Raw genomic sequence first — 17,047 nt, forward strand, 5'->3', positions numbered from 1 at the left:
CTACTAGTGACCTAAGCCCATTTAGAAACGGGCTCTAGGTCTGTCACCTCCACCACATGTCAGTCCGGCCAGCCCGTCCTGCTCCTGTCCCAACGGCTCCCCGTGCAGGACATGCGCAGTAGCGCAAACGCACGGACACACATGGACAGGACGCAGAGACACTTAGGTATTATTATATAGGATTCATTTTGTGCACATGATATAATGGAAAGTGTAATGGTTAAGGGCTCTGCCTCTGACGCAGGAGACCAGGGTTCAAATCTTGGCTCCTTTTGTTCAGTAAGCCAGCACCTATTCAGTAGGAGACCTTAGGCAAAACTCCCTAACACTGCTCCCTAACAGGACACGCTCTATAACACTGCTACTGCCTATAGAGCGTGTCCTAGTGGCTGCAGCTCTGGCGCTTTGAATCTGCCAGGAGAAAAGCGTGATATAAGTATTCCGTGTTTTGTTTATTGGTTGGGAGGTATGGGAAAAAATGTTACTTTTCAATTATAGGTTCCACTGAGTAACTGCAGTGAGCAGTTCTGCTGATTACTCTTGAAACTCATTTAATAAAAAAAAAAACATTATTTCTGGGAACCTGAGACGAGAAGCGGCTCGGGTTCCATACTTACCTGAGGCTTCCTTAAGTCCCCTTGAGGCTGCTCGTCCCTCGCCTTCTCTCCGGGTGGTTCCTGTCACTTGCAATTCAGCCAGAATGCCTGGCTGAGTCACACTTCGTCACGCATGCCCGGCCAGGTGCGCACTCATGACTCGGCCAGGCATTCGGGCTGAATTGCAGGGGACAATAACTACTCAGTGAGATGGTGAGAGATGAGCAACCTTAATGGGGCTTAAGGAAGCCTCAGGTAAGTATGGAACCTGAGACACCTCTCGTCTTTGGTACACTTTAAGAAATGTGAACACGTTTATTGGGCATGTGATAGTGGGAACATATAATTACTCCAACCCACCATGTGATCAGCTCCTGTGTTGTAGGTAATCATATGCAGGGCTATTTTCACATGTACAGGCTCTACTGAAACTTGGGAGGGGCGGTTGGTGAAAGTGGGCCTTGGGTGGTAAGAAGTACAAATCCGGCCCTGTGTAGTGTAGTTGGTGGGGGCAGCAGTGGTTAGTGAAGTGTAGTGTAGTGTAGTTGGTGGAGGCAGGATGGGTTAGTGAAGTGTATTGTATTAGTTAGTGGTGGCAGCAGCAGGGGATAGCAAAGTGTATTGTAGTGAAGTGTAGTTGGTAGAGGCAGCAGTGGTTAGTGAAGTGTGGTGTAGTATAATTGTTGGGGGCAGTAGGGGTTAGTGAAGTGTAGTGTAGTGTAGTTGGTGGGGGCAGTCGGGGTAAGTTAAGTATAGTGTATTGTAGTTTCTGGCGGCAGCAAAGGTTAATGAAGTGTAGTATAGTGTAGTTGGTGGGGAAGCAGTGGTTAGTGAAGTGTAGTGTAGTGTAGTTGGTGGGGGCAGCAGTGGTTAGTGAAGTATAGTGTGGTGAAGCAGGAGTTAGTGTAGCTGGGCAGTGTAGCTTAGATAGAGACAGTTTAGAGGGGGAAAACGCCCCTGCACCATAGACGCACCTAGGTTTAGTTTGTTTGTTTGTTTGTTTGTGCTGATTTTTGCCCTAAACCTTCTTATATGTTGGAGCATTCCACATTCCCAAAAATATGGTAATTCCTATTCATGTTAAGGGTGATAAAAATTATAGGAAGCTAGGGAGAGAAATAACATACTGTGATTGGCTCTATCTCTTCTCTACTCAGTGCGAAATAGGAAGAAAACAATTTGAAGTAGAGCTATGCTTTATGGTAAACTATATAAACTGGTTGGGCATCTTAACCACTTGCCGACCGCCCCCAGCCGATGGGCGGCAGCAAAGACTGGGCCTAAATGACCGCAATACGCCCATCGGCGGAGGCGGCAACAGGCGTGGTTATGCGGCGATCGCGTCATTCGTGACGTGATCAGCCGCCGGCGACTGGCTCCGCCCCCCTCTCGCTGTAACCCGCTGGCCGTTCGGAAAGTGCCAGCGGGTTACTAGCACCCGGATTGCCGCTTGTACATAGTATAATAGGCTTTGTAATGTATACAAAGCCTATTATACTGGCTGCCTCCTGCCCTGGTGGTCCCAGTGTCCGAGGGACCACCAGGGCAGGCTGCAGCCACCCTAGTCTGCACCAAGCACACTGATCCTGCCCCCCCCTTCCCTCTGATTTCCCGTAGCACCCCTCAGACCCCGCCCCCCCCTGCCCACCCCCCAGACCCCTGTTTGCACCCAATCACCCCCCTAATCACTCATCAATCGCTCCCTGTCACTATCTATAAACGCTATTTTTTTAACTCTAAACTGCCCCCTGCTCCCTCCTGATCACCCCCACCCCCCACCACTCAGATTCTCCCCAGACCCCCCCCCCCCCTGTGTACTGCATGCATCTATCCCCCCTGATCACCTGCCAATCACCTGCCAATCACCTGTCAATCACCTGTCAATCACCCATCAATCACCCATCAATCACCCCCTGTCACTGCCACCCATCAATCAGCCCCTAACCTGCCCCTAGCGGGCAATCTGATCACCCACCCACACCAATCACCCGCCTACACGCTCAGATTGCCCTCAGACCCCCCCTTATCAATTCGCCAGTGCAATATTTACATCTGTTCTTCCCTGTAATAACCCACTGATCACCTGTCAATCACCTGTCAATCACCCATCAATCTCCCCCTGTCACTGCCACCCATCAATCACCCCCTGTCACTGCCACCCATCAATCAGCCCCTAACCTGCCCCTTGCGGGCAATCTGATCACCCACCCACACCAATAGATCGCCCGCAGATCCGACGTCAGATCACCTCCCAAGTGCAGTGTTTACATCTGTTCTCTACCCTAAACATCCACTAATTACCCATCAATCACCCCCTATCACCACCTGTCACTGTTACCCACCAGATTAGACCCTAATCTGCCCCTTGCGGGCACCCAATCACCCGCCCACACGCTCAAATTCCCCTCAGACCCTCCCTTATCAATTCGCCAGTGTATTATTTACATCTGTTCTTCCCTTTAATAACCCACTGATCACCTGTCAATCACCTGTCAATCACCTATCAATCACCCATCAATCCCCCCCTGTCACTGCCACCCATCAATCACCCCCTGTCACTGCCACCCATCAATCAGCCCCTAACCTGCCCCTTGCGGGCAATCTGATCACCCACCCACACCAATAGATCGCCCGCAGATCCGACATCAGATCACCTCCCAAGTGCAGTGTTTACATCTGTTCTCTCCTCTAAACACACACTAATTACCTATCAATCACCCCCTATCACCACCTGTCACTGTTACCCATCAGAATAGACCCTAATCTGCCCCTTGCGGGCACCCAATCACCTGCCCCACACGCTCAGATTGCCCTCAGACCCCCCCTTATCAATTCGCCAGTGCAATATTTACATCTGTTCTTCCCTGTAATAACCCACTAATCACCTGTCAATCACCTATCAATCACCCCCTATCACTGCCACCCATCAATCACCCCCTGTCACTGCCACCCATCAATCAGCCCCTAACCTGCCCCTTGCGGGCAATCTGATCACCCACCCACACCATCAGATTGCCCCAGACCTACCCTCAGATCACCTCCAAAGTGCATTGTTTACATCTGTTCTGCCATCTAATCACCCACTAATCACCCATCAATCAGCCCCTGTCACTGATACCCATCAGATTAGACCCCTATCTGCCCCTAGGGCACCCAAACACCCGCCCACACCCTCAGAATGCCCTCAGACCCCAGCCCTGATCACCTCGCCAGTGCATTGCTTGCATCTATTCCCCCCTCTAATCACACCTCAATCACCTCCTGTCACCACCTGTCATTCCCTAGCACACCTACCCATCAGATCAGGCCCTAATTTGCCCCGTGTGGGCTCTTGATCACTCGGCCAAACCCTCAGACCCCCTTCCGATCACCTCCCCAGTGCATTGATTGCATCTATTTTCCCCTCTAACCACCCCCTGAGACACCCATCAATCACCTCCTGTCACCCCCCTAGCACTCCTATCCATCAGATCAGGCCCAATACAACCTGTCATCAAAGAGGCCACCCTGCTTATGACCGGTTCCACAAAATTTGCCCCCTCATAGACCACCTGTCACCAAAATTTGCAGATGCTTATACCCCTGAACAGTAATTTTGAGAAATTTGGTTTCCCGACTACTCACGGTTTTGGGCCCGTAAAATGCCAGGGCAGTATAGGAACCCCACAAGTGACCCCATTTTAGAAAAACTAAAAAGGAGGAGTACAGGTGGACTTACCTCCTGAAATGATGGACAATCGAGATTGTTCAGATCGCAAATAACAATTTATTTTGGGGAGTCCCAAAATAAATTGTTATTTGCGATTTGAACAATCTCGATTGTCCATCATTTCAGTAGGTAAGACCACCTGTACTCCTTCTTTTTAGTTGTTTTTAGATCATTTTAACCTGCCTGGCGCCTCTGTCCAAATTTGCACAGTATATAGTCCACCTTGGGTGGAGGGGACTGTCCCCTTCTTTCTATCTACAGAGAGCGACTTCTTAAACCTGAGTGGGGTCAGGTTCTAATGCTCCCCACCTGCATTTCAAGTGGTTGCCTATGTGGTAACCCGTGTTTGTGAGTATATCCACATCTGTTAATTATTTCGCCAACAATTGTTAGACTTACTGCACTATATTGGGCTCTCGGGTTTTCTTTTTGTTTCAAGTGCACCATTTTAGAAAAAAGACACCCCAAGGTATTCTGTTAGGTGTATGACGAGTTCATAGAAGATTTTATTTTTTTGTCAACAGTTAGCGGAAATTGATTTGTATTGTTTTTTTCACAAAGTGTCAATTTTCACTAACGTGTGACAAAAAATAAAATCTTCTATGAACTCACCATACATATAACGGAATACCTTGGGGTGTCTTCTTTCTAAAATGGGGTCACTTGTGGGGTTCCTATACTGCCCTGGCATTTTAGGGGCCCTAAACCGTGAGGAGTAGTCTAGAAAACAAATGCCTTAAAATGACCTGTGAATAGGACGTTGGGCCCCTTAGCGCACCTAGGCTGCAAAAAAGTGTCAAACATGTGGTATCGCCGTACTCAGGAGAAGTAGTATAATGTGTTTTGTGGTGTATTTTTACACATACCCATGCTGGGTGGGAGAAATCTCTCTGTAAATGGACAATTGTGTTTAAAAAAAAATCAAAAATGTGTCATTTACAGAGATATTTCTCCCACCCAGCATGGTTATATGTAAAAATACACCACAAAACACATTATACTACTTCTCCTGAGTACGGCGATACCACATGTGTGTCACTTTTTTGCACCCTAACTGCGCTAAGGCGCCCAAAGTCCAATAAGTACTTTTAGGATTTCAAGGGTCATTTTGCGGCATTTTGTTTCCAGACTACTCCTCACGGTTTAAGGCCCCTAAAATGCCAGGGCAGTATAGGAACCCCACAAGTGACCCCATTTTAGAAAGAAGACACCCCAAGGCATTCTGTTAAGTGTATGATGAGTTCATAGAAGATTTTATTTTTTGTCACAAGTTAGCGGAAATTGATTTGTATTGTTTTTTTTTTCACAAAGTGTCATTTTCCGCTAACTTGTGACAAAAAAAAATCTTCTATGAACTCACCATACTCCTAACAGAATACCTTGGGGTGTCTTCTTTCTAAAATGGGGTCACTTGTAGGGTTCCTATACTGCCCTGGCATTTTAGGGGCCCTAAACCGTGAGGAGTAGTCTAGAATCCAAATGCCTCAAAATGACCTGTGAATAGGACGTTAGGCCCCTTAGCGCACCTAGGTTGCAAAAAAGTGTCACGCATGTGGTATTGCCGTACTCAGAAGAAGTAGTATAATGTGTTTTGGGGTGTATTTTTATACATACCCATGCTGGGTGGGAGAAATCTCTCTTTAAATGGACAATTGTGTGTAAAAAAAAAATCAAACAATTGTCATTTACAGAGATATTTCTCCCACCCAGCATCTGTATGTGTAAAAATACACCACAAAACACATTATACGACTTCTCCTGAGTACGGCGGTACTACATGTGTGGCATTTTTTTGCACCCTAAGTGCGCTAAGGGGCCCAAAGTCCAATGAGTACCTTTAGGATTTCACAGGTCATTTTGCGACATTTGGTTTCAAGACTACTCCTCACGGTTTAGGGCCCCTAAAATGCCAGGGCAGTATAGGAACCCCACAAATGACCCCATTTTAGAAAGAAGACACCCCAAGGTATTCCGTTAGGAGTATGGTGAGTTCATAGAAGATTTTATTTTTTGTCACAAGTTAGCGGAAAATGACACTTTGTGAAAAAACACAATTAAAATCAATTTCCGCTAACTTGTGACAAAAGTCTCATAAAAAGGGTCCACAGATAAAGAATGGATGCTCTAGGTGAATCCCGAAATGGAGATGACCAAGAAAGACATATATATGTATGTAAGTTGAACACTGTCCCAGAGTGCAGACCATTGATGCCAGGCAAGTATATATCTTTTTTGATGAATATAATAAAAAGTAAAACTCGCAGCAGCAATCAAATAGCACCAAAAGAAAGCTGTATTAGTGACAAGAAAAGAAGGTAAAATTCATTTAGGTGGTAGGTTGTATGACCAAGCAATAAACCGTGAAAGCTGCAGTGGTCTGAATGGGAAAAAAAGGCTCTAGTCCTTAAGGGGCGAAAAGACTGTGGTCCTCAAGTGGTTAAAATGTTATTGTAAGCAACATGACAATGAGACTCTGCAATAAAGGAATATAACTGAACTGGGCAGTCATACTAGAGCTGCCCCGTATAAAATGTAGAGACAACATCCATGCCTCAATGTCAGGGTTAACAGAATCCACTCCCTTGGACACAGGCACATGAGCTGTAGATGGTACCATGTATTCTGTTGCAAGCAAATCTCTCTATCTCTGTACTTTGAATATATGAAAACTGGAAGAGCTACAAGATCTCCCCTGATCAAAGTGTAACTTATATCTATGTATAAAGAGTACAGAATGACTTCACAGCTCACAGTCTGCTGGGCGAATGCTGATCAGAATAACACAATTGTAGAGAAAACACTTCACCTGGCCATGGAATTTAAATACACTCCTTTACTTTGTTTGATAGTTTTGGAAACAATTTTCGGCATATTCAGCACTTTATTCATCATGTCCCAAATTTTAGTAAACACTCTTAAAAAGCATACAATGAGCTCTGCTGATAAAATCCTGTTTTCCATGAGCTTCTCCAGCTTGTGTTATTGCATTGTCTGCTTCACCACTAGTGCTCTCGATGTTAATGCATCTAGTCCACCTTTCTACTTCATTATAGAAGTATTGCCTTTATATGGGATAACCTCTTGTACATGGCTGACCTCCTGTCTTTGCTTCTTCCATTTCATTAAAATTCTGCAGTTTAGCTCCAGGCTCCTCTCCTGGCTGAAGATGAAGATTGATGTTCTGGTCTCGTGGCTGATAATAGTGGTGGAGTTGATGACTCTCGGCTTTAGCTTCACATCTAAAGCACTGAAAAGAATGAGTTTTGTCAGCATCAATTTTTTCACTCCAAATAAAACAGGAAAGTCCTCCCAATCAGAGAAGAAGTTCTTAAATCTGGATGGTACCGTGTATTTGACCAATTTTGTGTCTCTTGGGTTGGTAATCCTCATCACTGCCTGTACCTCGATGTCTCTCACTCTGCACATCCGTAGGATGGAAAGATCCATTGGCTGCTCCAGCACTGCTAATAATAAGGCTAAGAGAGTTGTACGCACTATGTTGTGTCTCCTGGGCTACTATATTCTCTTTACTGTAGTGTTGGTGATTCCAAGTTTTACAAACCATCGGTCAGATTTTACTTATGGTTTTATTTTTCAAGTTATTGCTTTCTCCTTTAGCCCTGTTCAGTCCATGCTTCTGATTCTTGGTAACCCTGGATATAAGGAGAGGTTTATTTCCATGTTGTGTTTGTGCTGTAGGGTGTGTGGAAAGTGAGGTCAGACACAGACAAGCTGTATATAAGATTTCTATTACACAGTTTGTGCAGAGAATTGTTGATAGCAGTACTGGTACTCCAGGCAGTCAGAATGGATAAGCCAGTGGGGGGATGTTAAGGGATATGCATCAAGAAGGAGGATTTTAGGTTTAGGTATCAGGAAGGAGGGGGTTTAGGGTTAGGCGTCAGGAAGGGGGGTTTAGGGTTAGGCGTCATGAAGGGGGGGTTTAAGGTTAGGTATCAGGAAGGGGGGTTTTAAGGTTATGGGTCAGAGGGCGGAGGGTTCTGTGTTAGAGTTGGGTTAGGTTTAGTTGTGGCAAAATGTCAGTCAAATACAGTGGGTTGCAAAAGTATTCGGCCCCCTTGAAGTTTTCCACATTTTGTCATATTACTGCCACAAATATGAATCAATGTTATTGGAATTCCACATGAAAGACCAATACAAAGTGGTGTACACATGAGAAGTGGAACGAAAATCATACATGATTCCAAACATTTTTACAAATATATAACTGCAAAGTGGTGTGTGCATAATTATTCGGCCCCCTTTGATCTGAGTGCAGTCAGTTGCCTATAGACATTGCCTGATGGGTGCTAATGACTAAATAGAGTGCACCTGTGCGTAATCTAATGTCAGTACAAATACAGCTGCTCTGTGAGGGCCTCAGAGGTTGGCTAAGAGAATATTAGGAGCAACAACACCGTGAAGTCCAAAGAACACACAAGACAGGTCCAAGACAAGTCAGGGATCAAGTTATTGAGAAATTTAAAGCAGGCTTAGGCTACAAAAAGATTTCCAAAGCCTTGAACATCCCAAGGAGCACTGCTCAAGCGATCATTCAGAAATGGAAGGAGTATGGCACAACTGTAAACCTACCAAGACAAGGCCATCCACCTAAACTCACAGGCCGAACAAGGAAAGCGCTGATCAGAAATGCAGTCAAGAGGCCCATGGTGACTCTGGACGAGCTGCAGAGATCTACAGCTTAGGTGGGAGACTCTGTCCATAGGACAACTATTAGTCATGCACTGTACAAAGTTGGCCTTTATGGAAGAGTGGCAAGAAGAAAGGCATTGTTAACAGAAAGCATCAGAAGTCCCGTTTGCAGTTTGCCACAAGCCATGTGGGGGACACAGCAACCATGTGGAAGAAGGTGCTCTGGTCAGATGAGACCAAAATGGAACTTTTTGGCCAAAATGCAAAACGCTATGTGTGGCAGAAAACTAACACTGCACATCACTCTGAACACACCATCCCCACTGTCAAATATGGTGGTGGCAGCATCATGCTCGGGGGGTGCATCTCTTCAGCAGGGACAGGGAAGCTGGTCAGAGTTGATTGGAAGATTGATGGAGCCAAATACAGGGCAAACTTGGAAGAAAACCTCTTGGAGACTGCAAAAGACTTGAGACTGGGGTGGAGATTCACCTTCCAGCAGGACAATGACCCTAAACATAAAGCCAGGGCAACAATGGAATGGTTTAAAACAAAACATATCTGTGTTAGAATGGCCCAGTCAAAGTCCAGATCTAAATCCAATCGAGAATATGTGGCAAGATCTGAAAACTGCTGTTCACAAACGCTGTCCATCTAATCTGACTGAGCTGGAGCTGTTTTGCAAAGAAGAATGGGCAAGGATTTCAGTCTCTAGATGTGCAAAGCTGGTAGAGACATACCCTAAAAGACTGGCAGCTGTAATTGCAGCAAAAGGTGGTTCTACAAAGTATTGACTCAGGGGGCCGAATAATTACGCACACCCCACTTTGCAGTTATTTATTTGTAAAAAATGTTTGGAATCATGTATGATTTTCGATCCACTTCTCACATGTACACCACTTTGAATTGGTGTTTCATGTGGAATTCCAATAAAATTGATGCATGTTTGTGGCAGTAATGTGACAAAATGTGGAAAACTTCAAGGGGGCCGAATACTTTTGCAACCCACTGTATACCAATGTTTTACTATTGCCATTAACGCTGTAAATATTTGATGATTTTTACCTTGTATTCACTTCATAACGGTATTTATAGTTTAGGCTTAAATTGTCTTCACCCGGTGTCCATTATTCCTCACGCCCTTATTCATGCACGCCTCCAAGCATACCTCCAAAGTTGTGACAAAATGGCTTAAAGGACCACTATTGCAAAAAAAGTGAGACATTTAAAATATATGTTAATACATACAAATAAGAAGTATGTTTCTTCCGGAGTAAAATGAGCTATAAATTACTTTTCTCCTATGTTGCTGTCACATACAGTACTTAGTAGAAATCAGACATAACTGACAGGTTTATGACTAGTCCATCTCTTTATAAAGGATTCTCAGTATTTTATTTTTTCTTTACAAAAGCACTCATTGGAAAAGATCTATACAAAATGCAGGATGACCCCCTAACTGTTTGCACACTATTCTGGTGTAGCCCTGCCAGAAGTTTAGAAGAAAGCAAAGAGCCTTTTTTTGAGCCTGGCCAGCAGCTGCAGCCTGTCAGATCCTGCTAGCACAGGTTACTGAATAACATGGCTGCAGAATTTGGGAAAGCCAGGATCCAAAATGGCCACCAGCTGCAGAAGAGGTGGAACCAGAGCTGTGAGAGGAAGAGTACCCGCCTCCAGGGGGTGGACACAGAGCCTGGATCTGACTCAGCTGTTTTTTTTCTGAGCATGCTCTGTACAAGGTGGCAGTTGAGAAAACCGGTCTGAGCTGGATGGAGCTGGGGTGCCGCAGTTTTTTTGGTTGGCTGTGAAGAAACTGATCTGTGAAAGGACATGGCGCTGCTAAGATGATGTACCAAGCTGGCTGCAGTGATTAAGAGAGCAACAAAGAGGTACAGTGAACCTGAAGACTCTGCAGAGAGAGAGAGGCAGGAAGAGTAATCAGCTGATTAAGAAGTATTCAGAGTAGAAGGCAGGAAGATAAGAGAGAAGATAGTAAAGCTGGAGAGATGATTTCCTGTATACATTGAGACAGAATCTATGACAACAGTGCCTACAGGAGAGGAAAAGATAAACTTGTCACAGAAGCTACATTGTGGAAAAATTAATGTAAAGAAGGCTAATTGATCCATCTAAGTATTAATGTATGAACTGCTCCTAGCTCAAGCCAAGCATTCAGGTATTCTCTGGAGGGTACTTATCCGTTAGCTGGGCGCATCCGGCAGGTGGCGACAAAACTCCACCAGAGTTACATCTTTCCCTACTATCCATGTCGGCCTGGAGGGGGAATAGTAATTAGCGCCACCTGCCAAATGCGCCCGGCTGACGGATAAGTACTCTCTGGAGTTTATAAGCTGTGTAAAAGAATCCCAAAGACTTTCTATCTCTGAAGTGAATCAAACTGCTACCAAGAGGCCTCAGGAGTCTATAAGAGAATTTAAAGAAAGTGTTCACAGCCTCTCTACTATATGCACTGTCTATGTGTACAAGTTATGAGAACCTTCCTGCAGTCATTTCTCTGAATTATATTTGTTCATATAAAGAAAAGTATACTTACCTGTAGAGGGGATGTTCTGAGTTTCTGAAAGAAAAGGAAGTTTATTAGAGATTTTATTCAAACCAGTTCAATTAATTTAAGTAGGAGTCTACCTGTATGATAATCTGCAGTAACTTGTATAGAGTCCTGTTGAGAAAAATAAGAACATTAAAAGTTTCTATCAAATACTCATTCAATACCAGGAACTAAAAAAGATTGCAGGTTTGAATCACACTTACCCAGATGAACCTTGGAGTGCTGGAGCAAAAGAAAGAAAAGACTGCTGCTTACAGAGGATGCTATACTTCCTTGTGGATTACAATTCTTGATCGGCCAACAGGAAAACAGACCTTTTTGTTCATGGAAGGATTGAGCATGGAAGATGTCTTCTGAGTTAGAGTGAATAGAAATGAATATATCTGCTTAGTTCTTACCATTTAAAGATGCATGCAGAAATAGAGCACTTAGATGGACTAAAGCAAGGAACTGAGACTGTGTAGTGTGGAAAAGTGCTCAGAAAGGTGTTATTTGTCTTTGCTGAAAAAAAGAAGTTTATTAATGTGCTTTGTCATTAAAACTTTTATACTTTTATGATTTAATACAAATATTTCTTAAAAAGAACTTGATTGGTGTCTGGTGGATTTCCTGCGGTCAGAGTTTCAATTGGGTTACATTGGAAGTTGGACTGAGCAACTGTTGTTCACTAAGTGCTTTTGAAAAAAAAACGGAGAATTCCCTATGAGGAGATGGGCTTGTCCAAAACCTGTCAGTTATGTCAGATGTCTACTACCTACTGTAAGTGACAGTAACATTGGAAGCAAGTAATTTATATCACATTTTACTCTGGGAGAAATGTACTTTTTATTTATGTGTTTTCGTGTATTTTAAATTTTACAATGTTTTGTGATAGTGGACCTTTAAGGACAATGTCAAGGTATTGACCTTGTCACAAAACCGCAAACTCAATCCAATTGAAAATCCATCATCTATCGATCTCGCCCATTTACACCAGTTCTGTTTGTAAGAATGAAATAAAATTCCCGTAACTTATTGTAAGATACTTGTGGATGCCTACCAAAGACCAGCAGACATTTTTGACACAGATGAATCAATTTAAGGACAATGCAGTATGCCAATTATTAACAAACTATTTGTAAACTTGTCATCAAACCGAACTTTGATATAGTCAATAAAACATGAAATAATATGTCTGTGAACATTGTTGTCAAAAGTTACTTTTGCCTTACAGGTATACAAAACACAAAGATTAGATACACCAGGCTTATTTAGTCTGGAGAAAAGATGACTTTGAAGATATCTAATTAACATGTATAAAGACATCAAAGGTTAGTATAAAAGCTTGGAGGATGAGCTTTTTGTCCCTAGGACTTCTCAAAGGACTAGGAGCAGTGTTGCCAACCACCCGTAAATTTACGGGCAGCCCGTAAATTTTGATGCAAATTAAGCTGCCCGTGAATTCCGTAAGGAATTCTGCAGCGTCCGTAAGGGCGGCCAATCGCCCGCCCGCTCTGTTGCAGGAGGACAGCAGCACAGTGGAGGGAGAGCTGTGGCATCAGCGGTGGAGAAGGGGGGCAATCTCCCCCCCCTTCCCTCACCTTAGTGCTTTCCCTCCCTCGCTAATCGCTATCCCCTCCTGAACTAGTGCTGACTTAGTGGCTGGTAACGGGTGGAACTTACCTTCCGTCTCGCTCCAAGCGCCGGAAGTTCTGCTGCTCTGGTCTGGACCAGACCAGAGTAGTGGCAAATCATCCGGCGCCCATGACGAGACGCAGCAGGTAAGTTCCGCTCGCTGCCAGCCACTCAGTCAGCACTAGTTCAGGAGGGGATAGCGATTAGCGAGGGATGGAGAGCACTAAGGTGAGGGAAGGGGGGGGGGATTGCCCCCCTTCTCCACCGCTGATGCCACAGCTCTCCCTCCACTGCGCTGCTGTCTTCCTGCTGGGGGGGGGGGGGGGGGGGTTCACCTGGCTAACTATTGTGTGCACATATATTGAGCACATATAACCCTGACTACATATACAGGGGACATATACCCTACATATACTGGGCACATATACCTCTGGCTACGTATACTGGGCACAAATACCTGCCTACATATACTGGGGACATATACACCTGCCTACATATACTGCGGACATATACCTGCCTACATATACTGGGGACATATACCTGCCTACATATAATGGGGACATATACACCTGCCTACATATACTGGTCACATATACCTCTGGCTACATATACTGGGGACATATACCTGCCTACATATACAGGGGACATATACACCTGCCTACACTGCTAGGACTTGATAGTAATCAGCACAGAACTGTAAATTAACAATTCTCACATTGCTTACTGCCACTATACTTATAATGTCCTTGACTTGTAATATACACATTGACTGCCTACATATACTGGGGACATATACACCTGCCTACATATACTGGGCACATATACCTCTGGCTACATATACTGGGCACATATACCCCTGACTACATATACTGGGCACATATACCCTTGGCTACATATACTGGGCACATATACCTCTGGCTACATATACTGGGCACATATACCCTTGGCTACATATACTGGGCACATATACCTCTGGCTACATATACTGGGCATATATACCCCTGCCTACATATACTGGGCACATATACCCCTGGCTACATATACTGGGCACATATACCTCTGGCTACATATACTGGGCACATATATCCCTGCCTACATATACTGGGGACATATACCTCTGGCTACATATACTGGGGACATATACCCCTGCCTACATATACTGGGCACATATACCCCTGGCTACATATACTGGGGACATATACCTCTGGCTACATATACTGGGCACATATACCCCTGCTTACATATACTGGGGACATATTGTGAGAAAACGCGGAAGCACCGCCGCATGCGCTTCTGGCAAGGCGGCGGATTCCGCGTCCAGTGTGACCACTGATGTATGTGCTCACTCGTCTTTGTGTCTGCCTGAACGAGGAGGAACCGCCGCATGCGCTGGCGGCATGGCGGCAGATTCCGCATGCAGCACAACAGGCATTTCACAGCAGGGTTCTGGTGTGGCTGGGAGCTGTAGTCCACATAGGTTTAGGTGGACGCGCGCGCTGAGAGGAAGAGCTTTGTACCAGTCAGTGGGGGATCAGCTGACCAGGCTGGTCAGCTGACGCCAGAAACGGTTTCCATTGGTCCAGCACTTGGGGGAGGCGCTGGAGAGCGCTGAACTATATATACTGGTGGCTGGGCATTTGCTGGTTGTCTGCCGTTGTGATCACTACGTGGTAGCACTCAGACCTTGTCTGTATCTGTGTTATTAGACCAGTTTCCAAAGGTGTTGATGGCCAAGGATCTCACACCTTAGTCTAGGAATTCTGTGATCATCTGTATTGTTATTTAGACCAGTTTCCAAGGTGTTGACGGCCAAGGAACTCACACCTTAGTCTAGGAATTCTGTACCATCTGTATTATTCATATTATCTAGTCTAGTTCCTGGAGTGTGAGAATCTTGGAGCTCACACTCAAGTCTAGGCATTGTTGATTATTTGTTATGACCTTCTGCTTTCCTGACCATTCTTCTGATCTCTGATTGTGTACCTTTGTCATTCTGATACTCTGTTGCTGAACTCGGCTAGTCTCTGGAATCCGCATCTGCCTCCTGTCTCTGTACCTTATCTGTCTGTCTGTTGCCGACCTGGCCTGTCCGACCTCGAGAACTATCTTCCCTGTCTGGAGATAGTTCACAGACCTGTCAGTGACACTTCACCATTGGTGTCACTCACCTTCTGTCCTTCTCTCTCTCAGCCTTGCTCCGCCTCTTGGGGAGCTTCAGGCCTGTGGAAGGAATCTGATCCATAGCAGTATCTCTTACTGTCTAGCACCCATCTTACGGGTGCGTTCCTTAAAGTATTACTGTTGCACCAAACACTCTCATCTCTCAGGTGTCCAGAGGTTAGAAGGTATATCTGATTATCGGTGATACTGCAGATCATCAATAATCGGGTATATTCTGTATTCTCGGTGATACTGCAGATCACCGGTAATCAGATCCTCTCTGTGTTACACCGATCGTTACAGAACGGCAGACCCAACTCAAATGGATGCACTCACGGCCCGTCTGGGTACCCTCACCACTGCGGTGGAAGATATCAACCGGGTACTGGGCAGTCACCAGACGCAACTTAATGCATTGTCTGGGTCTGTTCATGCCGTACAGACGGCTGTGAATGATGTGCGATCTCCTCTTAGCACAGACATACGTATGCCCGTACCGGAAAGGTTTTCTGGTCACAGATCTGATTTCCGAAATTTTAGGAGTAGAGTGTTGTCATACTTTGAGTTAAGACCCAATACGTCAGGAACCATTACTCAAAGAATCACGTTTATTAAGACCTTGTTATCAGGCGATTCCCAGACCTGGGCATATAGTCTTCCCGACAATCACAAAGCCATGACCTCTGTGGAGGAATTTTTTAATGCTATGGCCATAATTTACGACGATCCAGACATTGCCTCGACTTCTGAGCGGAAGCTCAAATTATTGCATCAAGGCAAGGGTTCGGTGGAGGATTATGCAGCCGAATTTAGGAGGTGGTCAGTGTCTGCCAGGTGGGACACATATGCATTACTCGATTGTTTTTTGTCAGGGCTTTCCAATGAGGTTTCAGAGCTCATGTTAGGACAACCTGAACCTAGGTCCATTGATGAAGCCATTGCATCTGCCATCCGAATTGATTGCCGTCTGCGCTATCATAGGCAGACCCGTGGAAGAAGTACTGTAAAAATTGTGTCTCATGCTGCACCTCCAGTGACTCCACCTCCAGTAACTCCACCTTCAACCGCTTCGCCTCCATCTGAGCCAATGCAGATTGGTCGGTCTCGTTTGTCTCAGGTGGAGCGGAAGCACAGGTTGTCTGAACAGTTGTGTCTCTACTGTGCAGAGGGGGTTCATAGGGTGCAAAATTGTCCCAAGAGGTCGGGAAACGCTACTGCCTATGTGTACTCAGGGGTCAGGCCCTAGGCGCTCAGTTGGTACCCCTCAATGACGAGCGACTTCTTCTCCCTTGTACTATTTCTTGGGAAGATAAGTCTGAAGTTACTGAGGCCTTCATTGACTCAGGCTCAGCAGCTAATTTTATGGATTTTGAGTTTGCTAAAAAATTGGGTATTCCGGTCACGCCGATAAACCCACGTATTCAGGTTAAGGCAGTGGATGACTCCCCTCTGCAGGGAAACAGTCCGCTGTCTCAGACACCAGAAGTAGGAATTACTATCGGGGTGTTACATTTTGAAAAGTTACAGTTTTTTGTGTTACATATGGCCACCTCCATGATTATTCTCGGTATGCCTTGGTTACAGGTGCACTCACCCCAGATCAATTGGGCCACCTGTCAGTTAACCAGCTGGTCTCCCCATTGTTTCCAAAACTGCCTAGTGAAGGTAACATTGGGAGAGACTAAGGTTCATGTGTAGGGTGTGCCAGATCAGTACTCAGATTTTTCGGACGTGTTTTGTGCCAAG

The 17,047-nt window shown here is 45.1% G+C and overlaps 1 long non-coding RNA gene across 1 annotated transcript; it reads left to right on the top strand.

Annotated features, from left to right (window-relative positions):
* Nucleotides 1–10,712: 10,712 nt before the first annotated feature.
* Nucleotides 10,713–12,112, top strand: LOC137525550 (uncharacterized). The gene is made up of 2 exons (XR_011022937.1): nt 10,713–10,847; nt 11,695–12,112. It is a non-coding gene; the product is annotated as an uncharacterized lncRNA (long non-coding RNA).
* The last annotated feature ends 4,935 nt before the right edge of the window (nt 12,113–17,047 follow it).

The sequence above is a fragment of the Hyperolius riggenbachi genome, chromosome 7, assembly GCF_040937935.1.
Source record: "Hyperolius riggenbachi isolate aHypRig1 chromosome 7, aHypRig1.pri, whole genome shotgun sequence".
NCBI lineage: Eukaryota > Metazoa > Chordata > Amphibia > Anura > Hyperoliidae > Hyperolius > Hyperolius riggenbachi.